The sequence below is a fragment of the Nuphar pumila genome, chromosome 17 (genome assembly GCF_984573655.1).
Source record: "Nuphar pumila chromosome 17, dmNupPumi1.hap1.1, whole genome shotgun sequence".
Lineage (NCBI taxonomy): Eukaryota > Viridiplantae > Streptophyta > Magnoliopsida > Nymphaeales > Nymphaeaceae > Nuphar > Nuphar pumila.
This window is the reverse complement of record NC_143265.1, coordinates 82,225,080-82,239,389: the sequence shown is the minus strand read 5'-3', so window position 1 is coordinate 82,239,389 and position 14,310 is coordinate 82,225,080. Positions and strand designations below refer to the sequence as shown.

General features: G+C 38.2%; 1 pseudogene; it reads left to right on the top strand.

Annotated features, from left to right (window-relative positions):
• The first annotated feature begins 2,596 nt into the window (after positions 1–2,596).
• Positions 2,597–3,648, top strand: LOC149812504 (gibberellin 20-oxidase-like protein pseudogene; annotated as a pseudogene).
• Positions 3,649–14,310: the final 10,662 nt, after the last annotated feature.

Here is a 14,310-nt window from a genome sequence, read left to right as displayed (position 1 = left end):
AAACACATGAAACCTCAGAAAAACTGTAATAATTTCAAAATATCACATTTTTAAATTGTGATTTTGTTGTGGCATTGACACTTCTTAATCTTTCTTTATACTTTTAATTTACTCATCATAATTTTCTATTGTAATTTTAAAATTGTCATATCCTATTAATTGCTGATATTGTAATAATTTTCTATTGTAATAATTGCTGATATTGTAATCTTTCAGTTATTTTTTTTAATTTATCACAACCATTCCGGCAATATGGCAATGAACTTAAATGTTATACGCTGGGTAAAGCGAGTATATTATGCAGCCGATTGATTAAAACCAGCATCCTTAAGAGCCAGGTGAACCAATTTCTAGTTGACTACTTGAACCCATAAATTGATTTGTTAAGCCAACAAACCTGATGCTCTTTGTTATTATGAAAACCGGGTGGTAATTGCATACAAACTTCTTCATGAAAATCTCCGTGTAAGAAAGCATTACTCACATCCAATTGATAGAGGGTTCATCCATGAATGCAAGCAAGAGCCAATAAACTGCGTACCATAGTGAGTTTGGCTATGGGAGCAAAGGTTTGGTGATAATCAAGCTCTTTCACTTGTGTATAACCCTTTGCCACTAAGCAGCCTTTTTTTTTTTAAGGTTAAGGTCTAAATGATTCATATTAAATCCAAACACACCCTAGTTTGAGTAATCAAGCAACCAACACTAGTGCTAACGATGGATTACATCATTAAATAGATGTCCCAACAGCAAAGCATGTGCAGAAATCTTTTGTTGAATCTGCCTTGTAACCTCCTATCAAGACTAGGGACAGATATTCCAAAGAAGCATTGTAAATCTGAGAGGAAGCAAAGATGTCTAAGTTACTTGACAGCACGGGGATTAAATGGCTTTGAATGGCACAGGCTAGATACATGTTTTAAATGGGTTTTCAGGATGCACCTTTGACATTAGGTTAATGAATGATTGCTCTCCTAATCAGTGTAATTACTATGCTCTATTTAAGAAAATTTACAAAAAATATGCTTAACTTTTGGCCTGTTTACAAACACATTCTTACCTTTTAAAATATTAAAAATATGCGCCTAACTTTTGAGATTTGCTTAGGCATGTATTTGTAGTATTTTAAAAGTTAGGTATGTGTTTGTAAATAGGCTAAAAGTTAAGTGTGTTTTGATATATTTTTTTTTATTTAATGAAAGTTTCATTAAAAAAGAAAACATTCTTTTTGTTGAGACTAAACCCTTGCCAACTGCCTTACGTGACCTAGCCTACCTCTGAAAGCTACGCACACACCCGTATTCAACAAGAAAACATTAAACACATAGTTTAAAAGTTATGGCTTCATTTGATGCACATAATTTTATTAAGAAAAATTTTCAAATACCCCCCAAGCGTTTCAATCTAATTCATGCGCTAACCATTACACCACCCAATTTGTTATTGGCAAATTTTAGAAAACTTTTGTGTAACTAAGTTTAAATTTCAGAAAGCCAATCAACCTAACAATAACCCAATCCACTAATAGCACAACTAAGCATATTAGCTATACTCATCCTTGGCATTTACTTAGGAACCCTAATCGGAAAATCGTGATTAAACGGATAGAAAATTGGTCAACTTAGGTTGGCCAACCTTTTGGCAAATCATGATTAATCGGAAAATCAAGATAACTCATAACTAATTGGTTTTTCATATTTTAGGTTTTTATGTTAATTTTTTATATTTGTTTTCATGGTTAGTTTTTATTAAATCTTAATTAATCCTTGCCATAACTTGTAAAGGAGAACATGAAAGATTAAATTTCCAAAATATTTCCCAAGCACCAAGAGAAATTTCATTAGTTGTTCAGTTGCAGTAAAATAAAACAGGAAATCCCTCGGAAGCAGACAATAGTTTTTTCCTTCTCAATAGAAAATTGGTTGCTGAAAACAGAAAACGTACTAATGAATGATACAATCGTGTTAACATTAACACGCAATTGGAATAAGACACTGAACCTGCTCATCCCCATTTAATTTGCCAGAATGTAATTAACGTCATGCGAAAGCATCTCACCATATATATGTTTAATAAGGTCCACAATTGACACAAAGTGGTTGATTTTGAATGCCTGACCTAAAACTACTTAAGCCCTTTCTCATTGAACCTATTTCACAAATATCGGCATCATCTAAGGTGGGTCGTTGACCTTTCTTAAGGGTAAAAACATGCCTTATAAGCTCTCTCACAAATATCGTGAGATATATAAAAAAAAAGTTAAGATGGATGGTCAGCACTAGTGGAGCTGGATGCTTAAAACGTTTCTTTTGTCAATGGATGGACTTTCCACAAAGTTTTCCCTTCATTCTTAACCTGTACCTCCAAGTAAGCAATCACTTGCTCACTTTTTTTAATGGATTCGGATTTCTCCTCAGTTGACTTCCGAGATCATACGCGGGCCAGTAAGAGATTCATATTGAGTTCGAAGGCTCCCTGTGCCATATAATCTGTCAGGTGAGATGTGAATTGCGGACACCTCTCTCTCTCTCTCTCTCTCTCTCTCTCTCTCTCTCTCTCTCTCTCTGAGAACCATCCCCTGCTTTCAGATTTGCAAATGCCTGAACCTCAAGCTCATCACCAACTCCCTCTGTTGGACATGTCAAAGCCCTTGGACCAGAATGGACTAACCACCCTCTCTCATGCATGCCAAGATTGGGGTATCTTCTTGATAACCAATCATGGTATTCCACTAAATCTCATTGAAAAAGTGTATTCTCTCTCTAAAACCCTCTTTAACCTTCCTTCCCACACCAAGAAAAAGATTGGATCCTCCTCCACTTTGAGAACCTACACGCCACCCTTCATTGTCTCTCCATTTTTTGAGAGCATTCGTGTTAATGGCACGGACTTTGGCATCTCTGCATCCACTTGGTCTACTGCACTCATTGGTGAACCCCATTCAGAATTATGGTAATATCATCATTATAATCATTGTGGCCATTATCAATATTTTGTGACTATGATAGGTATTTTGTTTTTTTCATTCACTTTAATTATCATTTTTGACTGGGCAGTGAAGCATTGGGAGAGTATGGGACCAAAATGAATGAATTAGCTAAGAAGATCACGTTTATGTTGCTGAGAAGTCTGGGTGATGGAACTGATAAGCTTTATGGATCTGAATTTGGTAGATGCCATGGGTATCTTAGGATCAATAATTACATTCCTCCTAACAGTGATCTTGAGGGGATTGAAGGGCTGGGAATGCACACTGACATGAGCTGCATCACCATCCTTTACCAAGATGATATTGGTGGGCTAAAGGCTAGATCAAAAAATGGTAACTGGATTGATATAAAGCCATGTAAGGGTACACTGGTGGTGAATATTGGGGACCTGTTGCAAGCTTGGAGCAATGGGAGAGTTAGATCATCAGAACATATGGTGGTATTGAAAGGTTCCAAGAGTAGGCTGTCTTTGGCTTTCTTCTGGTCTTTTGAGGATGAGAAGGTGATTTGGGCACCTGAAGAAATGGTAGGGGAACGGCGTCCAAGGCTTTATGCACCATTTGTCTGCTTGGATTATGTCAAATTCAGAGAGGAAGGTGCTGATAGTGAGGATTATGACAAGGTTGGAGTAACCGTCGACAATTTCGCAAGGAACTAAAATTTGGGTAGGCATGCATACATAGAAGTGAATTCAATACTTAATTATTTATCTTGGCTTACAGGGAAAGTTGAAGAATACTTTGTACTTTGGGGATCCAAATTAGTATTACTAACTTTATTTAATTTGAGTAATGCATGTATATATGTAAATTATAATGAACTAGATTAGGTGACGCTTAGAGCTTGTGCAGTGTAGCTAATTATTTATTTAGTTCATAAATTTAGATTCTCATTCATGTTTTGTCTTTATCATTTTACTACTCAGCTAGTTGATGAATTATCTGCCCTTTGGGGATCCAAATTAGTATTACTAACTTATAATGCAGGTAAAAGAAAATAAATCCAAACTAATTTAATAATCGATCTCAAACAACTAGCGCAAGATAACCATAAATCAAACCCTATTCAAACCATCAAATTTTAGTAAAACATACTCGGAAATCCTGCACTAGATCTTAGAAGATCATACAATTGTTTGACTGATTCTAAAACTTAATTATTGCTTCTGTCGTGCAGATTTTATATTCTTTTTTCTTTTTGTGGAGGGGATTAGGTGGGGATAAAATGGCGAAAGTCTTTTTTTTTTTTTGTAATTAAACTTTCATTTTTTTTCTATCTTTTGCAAACTTCTACGTCTTTATTTTATATTAATTGGGGCATGATTGGGAAGTCAAAAGTGACTCATTTTCATATGAAAATAAATAATTTCTCATGTAACAATAATCTCAGATTGAAAATAGGCTATCCAAAGTTGACGGAAGATAAGTCCTGGTCGAAGGGATTTACATCGGATCTAAAGTCGCACATCCCCTCATGCAACTTCAATTCCCGTGAAAGCCTCTGTGTGTGTGTGTGTGTGTGTGTGTGTGTGTGTGTGTGTGTGTGACAGTGTGTGTGTGTTTAAATGTGTAAATGTTTTGTATGAAACACTATCAATTTCACTTATTCAACTGTGTCAATGGGAATTGAAATTTCAAGTTCATATTTGATTGAATATTTGCACATTCAAATACATTTAATTCTTCATTCGATACATTTATAAATGGATTTTATCATAACTATATCTAAGAATGATTAATCCAACCCATATATAGGATCTAAAATCTTTAAAAGGGCTTTGAATGTACGCAGATCCAACTTATTATAATACAAAACACATGTCAAACTAAATCATGTCACATTTCATACAGTGCAAAATAAACATATGAAGCTAATTCATAGGATTCTAAATTGTACGATTCATTTTACCATAAGATTTACTTTAGTAAGTGAAATAAATTCCATTTCCCAAACGTGCACTTAGAAAAAAAAACTAGTTTAAGAAAAACTCTTTGTTATTCATTGGAGGAGGAAAAGTTGGCAAAACCTAATTTAACTTTCAAATACCGTGTGGAAAAGAACTTTCTGACACCATATAAAAGTTTAGCTACATTACCCTATCCATCTTTTTTACCACATCAAAGGCAAACTATAAAAATTTCCCGGATTCTCACCTCAAGAGCACTTTCAATACAAGAAATCCAACCTCTTCCAAATATATGAGGACATGACATAGATAAGACAACGTGCTTGCCCTAACCATTAAACCTAAATGGTGTGTTTGGATTCATGGAATCAGGTGGAATCAAGCTCTAGTTCCTTCCATATCTTCTCTTTTCCTATTTTTGATGGAAGAATTGTGACAGATTTGGATTCAAATATCATGAATCCCAACACGCTACAAGGACATTTGGGTGCCAAGAAAAGGGTGCATTTTCTGCAGAAACTGCACTCTTTTTGCAGGATCCACTTGTGCCAGGTACTCAAGGGTAACTTTACTTAATTCGGTTCATAAGTGCCCCTTCTCCATGGAATCATTTGGCAATGAGCACCAAGGGAGACTTCATTCAAAGGCTTCCTTCTGAACGAAGCAAACACCTCCCCAAGTCGTCACTGTGACAGCATGTTACAGACTTCCCTCATTGTCGTGTTTCTCATTGAAAACTAAAAAATACAATAACAAGCAAATTTAAGCCAGAAAAGTGGTGTATGACAAAGAGGCCCTAGGACCCTAGGTTCAATTTAAAAACGTCTAAAAAACTATATGTTAAGTTGAGAAGGCAAGAAAATAATGCAAGTAATAAGAAATTTAAAAAACCAGGCCATTATGAGTAGGTTTGCTTATGATAAAATACCAAATTCTATCATGAAATATGTGTGCAGAATGCAACCATTTCAGGTTTGGATTATTAAAGAGAAAAACAAAAAACTTGAATAAGACAACTGTAGATAGAGCAGTTAAGGAAGCTTCTTAGATAGGTGGGAAGCCCGCTTTGCGGAAACTCCTTGTTACTCCTCACTTCCGAAACTTGAAGAAAACCTTGATTCTCCCACACTTCTCCCATGCTTTCCACATGATTCATCTATTCTTTTTATATGATCTTTCATTCTACTTTTCATGTTTTTATGTGTTTCCTCCACTCACTTTCATGTGTTTTCTCTAACTTAGCAGTTATCATTTTTGGATTTTGTTAAAAATTTAATTCTTACACTAAAAAATCATGAAATTTAAGAATAATCACTTTTATTTTAGTTTTTATTTGTGCTCCATTTTGATTTTTTTATTTAATTAATATATTATTTTTTATTTTTCACTTCCCATTTCTTATACATTTTAAAATGCATCGCTTCTCTCTTCCACTTCTTAGTCTGACAACCTTGGTAGATAGACCTTCCATTGGGTCAAGCATCTTGTTTCCAATCTGGCTGGTGTCCTATGTCACACAACCCACAATGACACAATATTTTTGATCTATAAGAATTGTATATAAGAGGATGCGACATGTGAGTGAATTGGGGTATCCCTGTGAGTAGGGGTGGGCATCGGGCCGGTCCATTAGGAAAACCCTAGCCCACGGCCCGACCGATTAGGCCCATATATAATATATAATATATATTATATTCATAGTGACAAATATCATGAGAAATTGCCTGAAAGTTTAAAATGGCAATTTCCCACAAGATTTTCAAAATATCATGAGATTTATGAAAAAAACATAATTACCACAATTTAAACATGATATTTATGTTTTAAACGGCTATTTATCATGAAAAAAAACATGTATTTTTATTAATATTTTCTTATAAAAAATACTTTTTATATTTTTTATTGCCAAGATTTTGCCAAAAAATTGCGAGATTTATGGTTTTTTTTAGATTCTTGCAAGTTTTTGAAAAATGATATTTTGCTATTTTTAACATTTGTCACTATGATTATATTATATATAAAATAACATATATTATTTATATGATATATTTTATATATTATGTTATATATAATTTAATTATATAATATATAATAACGGGATGGGCCAGGCCATGTCAGAGGCCCAGCCATGGCGAGCGGGCCAGCCTGGCCCAGTGCCCACCTCTACCTATGAGTCTCTTTGGTTTGTGAAGTGGAACACACATTCTACAGCCTTGTTTTGTGACTAATCAAGGAAATTCACAAAAGATATCTCAAAACATACATTTTTCTAGAATCTTGTGAGTTCCACCGGCCATGTCAATTAAAAAAAAAACGAGAATGAGATTTGTGACACTGATCTTAGCCATGAAATTAATTAACTGTTTTTTTAGGGAAGAAATTAATTAACTGTTAGTCACAATTTGACCAGTTCTCTGAAATGGAGCCACAGATAATTTTTTTGAAAACATGGATATATAAGGCAAAAGTTGGATCATATAATTGAAAATTACTTCCTTTTTTTTATTTGAAAGGCAAGCTGGGGGTTTGGCGGACCCCCACCAGTTACACAACATACCATTTGGTTTTGAACTTGCAACGTCCCAACACATGGTGACGTGCACAAACAGAAAATCTTGATATCTTGGATTTGGAGCTTCATATTACTAGTGAGAAAGCTGCAAATAGTATTATAGATTCTCACCATTATCTAACCATGACTTTATATGCTGTCTAAGAAGAATATCTTGATATATAGATTAATTTTCTCTTTTTTGATATTTACACAAAGAAACCACCCACAGGATCAGAGACCTAGCGGTGCTGCCAAAGCCTCCCGTAGTTAGAATCACTCTTCTGGCAGCGTAAAACTCTGTGGCTTACTTGGATTACCTGGACTTTATATTCCAAAATTGGTGCTCCAACCAGCTTACAATAATCCTGTTTGGATCAAATGTCCAAATTTTAGGAATTCGCAGCATTGGAATTCCAGCTTTCAATGGAATTTTGAGTCAAAATATCCAAACGTACCTTCGGAAAGTCCAGGAAATTGCAGATTCTTAATGGCACATAAGAGGAAAGTGACAAATAGAAAAAGGAAACTATGAGAGAACATGTCGCGGCCAATCCTGTGATCTCCCCTCTATTCCTAGCATGGTGCACATTTTGAATCAATCCAACATCGTAAATGTGTTTTACATGTTTGATTTTGTATGAATTGATCTTTGTATCATGTTTTTCTGACAAAAAAAGAGATTTTTATGATATACCAAAAAAAGAAAAAAAAGAAAATATATAGGCTTTGCTAAGTCATTTGTACATACAAAGGATCGATTGTAGCAAGTCTTTATACCTACTTGACTAATGAGCCTACAGGGGCCAAGCTGAGCACCTTTTGTATTCATGTTCAGCTTGGTATTGTAGATAATAAGTTTGCTGAGCTTATTTTCCAAGTTTGAGCAAGATTTCTATTAGCCGAACTAAGCCCAGCTACAAGCTGCTCGGTTTGCTTCGCAGCCCTAGTTCTATAGGACCTACCACGTAGGTCAACATCGCTTGGTGTAGCCAAGAATGTCTTTCACATGTCAATAACCACCCATATTATGAATGCATACATATAAATCAAACTGTGATACACGAGATTGAAGGAATATAGTGGTCAAGCAGGAAAAAAAAAGAGTCCAACGACTAACTTCTTTACATGAAATCATTAGCTCCTTGGGTCTCCATATGCATATTACTTGCCCAAACTGTGGTGCTCCTATCGGATCATTCCTTGTGCCATTACCGGAGGCACAATGACCGCACGATTCTGCCTTTCAATGTTTGCTTGCCATCCTTCACATTTAGAACTAAAGTTAGTCAAAACGAGACAAAATATAAAAAGGGAGAGAGCCACAATTTCATCTAAAGCTGCAAAGCCATAAAGCCCAAAAAAGAAAAAAAGATGCTCTGTGTTCGTGCAAGTATTGCCATATTATCACGGTGTCCAACTAATCGCTGACGAGAGCAGATCAGGTGATCCGTCACATCTTCACCGTCCATTGCGTCATCCCACCAGACCCCCACGGTTTTATGCAATTTCTGGACGGTGAGAATGCCAACCCTGACTAGGGCTTGATGCCCAACCTGAGCCAGAACGGTGAACAGCACAGCACCCACTTGAAGAAGTTGGACAATGGATCAATTAACTGGTGCGTCATTGGCAACCGCACCACTCGAAACGGGGCACGTAGGCCTCGTCGAGAGACGCGTCCACAGAACCCCAAAAAGGTAAAAGAGTAAAAGGCATGATGGTGATGGAAGAGACAATCGAACCGATGGCCAAGTCGAATCCTCGAGCCTTGAGCTCCCTGTACTCCTGACAGAGCGCGCAGGGTTCACACAGGAAATGAACGAAGCAATCAGCACCAGGCGACTCCACCAGATCGTATTGGGCTCTCAGTTTCGATCGATAGAAGCAGGAGTAGAGGCAGGCGCAGCCCGTCAGGTACAGGATCAACCCATACAGAGCCCCACTCGCACCGCAGGCTGCACATGTCCCCACAAAAACCAGTTCAAATAGAAAAAACGAAGAAGAAGGAGAAGGTGCGTCTAAATCTATTATAGAAGAAGGGGGATAGTAAATTCTATCGTAGAAAGAAGAAGAAGGTGGTAGTAAATTCTATTGTAGAAAGAGACGTACACGTTGAACCTCTGTCGACGATCTCTGCAATCTGACCGAACGTAATGCAGGGGCAGAAGCACGTTATCAAACCTTCACACACATAAACAAAGAACCAAAGCGTGAGAGAGAGAGAGAGAGAGAGAGAGAGAGAGAGAGAGAGAGTTGGTACAGTTGGTGGGATCGTCAAAGCAGTGTCCGAGGCCCGTCGTCCATGAAGTGCCGATGGTTGGGCGAGGTAGGGTAGGGAGGATAGCGCCGGGAGGGAGGTGGTACTGCTGCTGGGGGGTGGTGGGGAAGCCTGGAGCAGCATTGTGAGGATAATAGGCCGCGTTGGGAGGTGCAGAGGGCTCCGGTAGCCATTTCTCGACGCTCTGCGGATACATTGTGACTTGTGAGTCTCAACCCCTTGTGGACAGACCACGCGGAGAGGCCTGCGCTCCTCTTTTAATGCACAGCCACGAGGGAACGACTAGTTTATTATATGTAGGCAAAAAGTCAAGTCGTGCAGCATTTTCGAAGAAGGAATATTTATGCTGAAATATTCACAGTGGTAAAACTTTCAACCTAAGCAACTTATGGGCCAAGTAGTCGTTTACCTTCAACAAACACTTTAAAATAAGCGAAGGAATATTTTACCATCAATGGCTAATGGTTCACTTTAAAACAAGCGAAGGAATATTTTACAATCAAAGGCTAATGGTTCAGCTGGATGGTTAGGATTGAATGACGAAACCCATCCTATCTCAAATGATGGGATCCGTTTCCCAACTTGAATGTATTAAGTTGGACCAGTTGTGCAGAGCCCTTATTGGTTGAGCTGAATTGGAATAATTGACACGAACTGTTACTATAGTTTCATCCGTATCCCTTTGCTGTGTATGATTCTACAACTTGAAACTATGCCAACTAATAGGTTTTAACTTTGAATTGAATGGGTTTTCTTTTTTCTTATGGGCCTGTTTGGAATCTGTAGCTGGGATGATTGTTTATGGAGTTTATGCATTTGAAGAAGTGGCAACTGCTAATTCATTTAGTGTAAATACAAAGGAGAAAGGGCCTCACTTCCTATCCCAAATGCATAAAAGCCCATCCTACCACCGAAATTTTATACAGGACCACCAAGGTAGTTTGAGATTTTACCTCGGGACTACCAAATGCATAAACTCCCATCCCAGCGCGGAGATTCCAAATAGGCCCTAAAAAAGAATTAAAAACCATCTCCACTCCCAATACCAGTTCATCTCCCAATACAGAGTTTCCACACTCCTGCACAGGTAGTGATATTAATTACACCCTCGTTGAATACCAGCTCCACTCTCATCTCCGGCTCCCAAACAGAGTCCTAATCTTGCTGATCTCGAGAAAATGAGCTAATACTTAAAAGCGTGGTTGGGAATCGGATTCCATCTATATTTGAAATAGAATGGGTTTTATCATACATTCAATCCTAGCCATCCAATGGCTAAATGGTTCATCTGGATGACTAGGATTGATTGTATGATGAAACCATGCTATTTCAATTATGCAAGTTAAAAGTTGAAGGATGTCGACAGTTCAAAAGTGCATGTTCTATGCTGCAAAATTAAAGCAGTAGCCTCTCTATTAGGCAAGGAGGCTGCTCCAAGGGTTTTAACGACTTGGCGGTGCGCTATAAGGTTGGACGTCATTTTTTCTTGGGCACCACTATCTGATCCGGAGCTTAATTATCGTTAAATGAAAAAAAAAAAACGAATCTGTCTACTCAAAATGATCAATATATTATGAAAATGATTACGATGACATTCTAAGTACAGGCCAAACTTTGATTTACAAACCTTTCAATTGAAAATAATTTTTAGGTCTGATAATGAATAAATAAACCTCCATCACGCCATATTAAAATCATGCAAAACTGAAATTCAACTTGATTAAGTGGATTCACTATTAAAATCTTTGTGACAGTTGTTGAGAGCATCCATGGACGGTTGTTGTGAGAGGGAAAAATTTCTCTTGGTATATATTATATAATTTCATTTCATCGGGGAAAACATTATTTTATCAACAATGTCTTTGTTATCTGATCCAGTAGTGTTTCATTATTATAGATGAATATATTTGATAAATGATGATAGCTCTTAATTAGAGGGTATTTGAAGGGAAAGGTTCATTAGATAATGAACTACTAGCAAATTTAGGACTTGACATGAACCAAAGCCATGATGGTACTAATGCCTTAAAAAAGGTGAGCATGCATAGTTCATAGTTTTGGAAGAACTTTGGGTAATTGTCAGTGGGGAACGTGCAATGTTTGATGGTACTAATGCCTAAAAAAAGGGTGAGCATGCATAGTTCATAGTTTTGGAAGAACTTTGGGTAACTGTCAGTGGGGAACGTGCAATGTTTTTGCAACCAAAGTTAGCTGGTGTCTGTTTGTAAGGCATGTTCATCCGGTGTTTGGAAAAACTCCGATAGGAAATTTTGCTTGCGTTGAAATTCCTAATCTATTGAAGTTTAGCATTTGTTTTCCAACTATGGCTTTGGTTGTACACGGAGAAGAAAGACTTCCCATAACATTATCTGGGAGTATCTAGCTGGAATTCAGTGGTATTCAGTTTGGCGTTTTAAACTTTGAAGGTTTCATGCAAGGGTCACTCGTGAATGAGTCAATCCAAACATGGGAATTATTCTTCCAGAATGGGAATTCAAAGGAGCCCAAGAGTCATGACAATAAATGGCCTGCACCCTGATATCATAATGGCGAAAATGATAAAGTCAATGAAGCAAATGCTTAGATGACATTCCTTGGGTCCCTGTGGGGACTGCTCACCTGACTTATCCAGATGTCTTTTGTCCAGTGCGTCAAATGTGCCTTTTAGTGTATATGTTTGGGAGCGTTGCAATGGGATGGAAACACGGTTTCAGTCTTTTGCTAAAAGATTGTTTTGTCAATGTGTGATGTTGAGAGATGGAGTTGCCAAAAACATTGTCCCGTGAATGGTGTTGAAATGGAGCTCGGATCCACTCATCCCCTATATCATCCCTATCTTCATATCCCTCTTAGATGTTTCATCGATGCAAGTTGTTTTGATCAAATCGGGCCTCATGGATGTGATCTACATCATCCACTTAGTGAGGATCAAGATTTAAATCACCAAAATCCGACCTGTATGCAGGATTTTTTTGGTGATCAAAAAATCAATGGTTGACAAAAAACAAATTTTTTATTTAAAAAATCAAATTTTTAGTTAAAAAATATGATCAAGGACCGATTCTTGTTAAATAAACCATGCTGAATCCATCTATACAGTTAGATTTGATCCAAACAACCTGCGTCCGATTTAAGAGGGGGCATGAAGATGAGGATGACACCGCCGATTCAAGGCTCCCAAACATAGCCTTAGTGATAGAAAATCAGCACATTATCACTGAAAATGCATTCAAAGAAAATTCAAACGGCTCGCTGTCAGACCAATAAAAAACTAGTCATAACCATATACAAGAACTTGATTATAGGTCACCAACATGAGATCATTCTCTAATTGTTACTATTTCCAAGTCACATCCTGCACGAGCATCACCTTTCAATGAAACGGAGAGCTATAAATTACTACCCCAAAAGAAGGGAAGCAGAATATTGATAAGCTAGTACGTTATAACACATAGCCATATCTTGACGCTTAACAAGATGCAAGTTTGGGGTGGAAAGGATGCATATCTATCGCCTCATCCCTCCTTCCATGGATGGGGGTGTAGTAGACATGACGCCACGAGTTTGTTTCTCAAGATTTCCTCGCCAACCTTTCATATATGCCAAACAAGAAACATAAGAATCCAGAGAGAGAGAGAGAGAGAGAGAGAGAGAGAGATTACCGAGGGACGTGTCGTATCCACGGTTGTTGAGCTCTCTGTACTCCTGGCAAAGCGCACACCACTCGCAGCAGCAGTGGACCAAGCAGTCGGCGCAGGGGCTCTCCTGCAGGTAGTACTGCGATCTCAGTTTCGATCGGTAGAAGCAGGAGTATATGCACGCACACCCCACCACCAACTGTATGAGGCAGTACATCGTCCCGCTCATCCCACACGCTGCACAATCTCTACACACGTTAGAACGTAACCGACAAAGAAAAGGTGGTAGAGATCGGGAGAGTCTCACAAGTCGATCCACGATCCACAATCTCAGCAATCCGGCCGAATGTAATGCAGGGGCACCAACATGTGACACAACCTACCATCACCCAACAACACCCATCAAACAAACATGAGAGAGAGAGAGAGAGAGAGAGAGAGAGAGAGAGAGAGAGAGAGAGAGAGAGAGAGAGAGAGAGAGATCACAGTTGGAGCAGTCATCGAAGCAATCACAGAGTCCGGTGGTCCATTGGAGGGGCGCCTGAGGGACGGTTGCCTGAGTTTGGATGTGCATCGGCCCAGGAGGGCCGACCGAACCCACAGGCGTCCCCGTTGTGTACTTGTAGCCCTCATACTGCTGTCCTGACTCGGCCATCTGCGACTTCGCCGGATACATCACCAGAGGAACAAGTGAGATCTCTCTCTCTCTCTGAGAAGACACTTTGATTTGTCATCAAAGTGTTGGTAGTTATAAAACGGCCAGACGGGAGAGTAGTGCTGTTGCGGGATGGGACCAGTTGCGACGGTTCGTGGTTGCCTTGTTGTCAGTTTTCTATTGGATTAGAAATAGAAATAGCACGATGTTTGCTCATATTGAGTACATATTAAACACGTTTCCTTTCTGGGTTCGACGTCGACGGTGTGACATGATTTTCTTACATTCT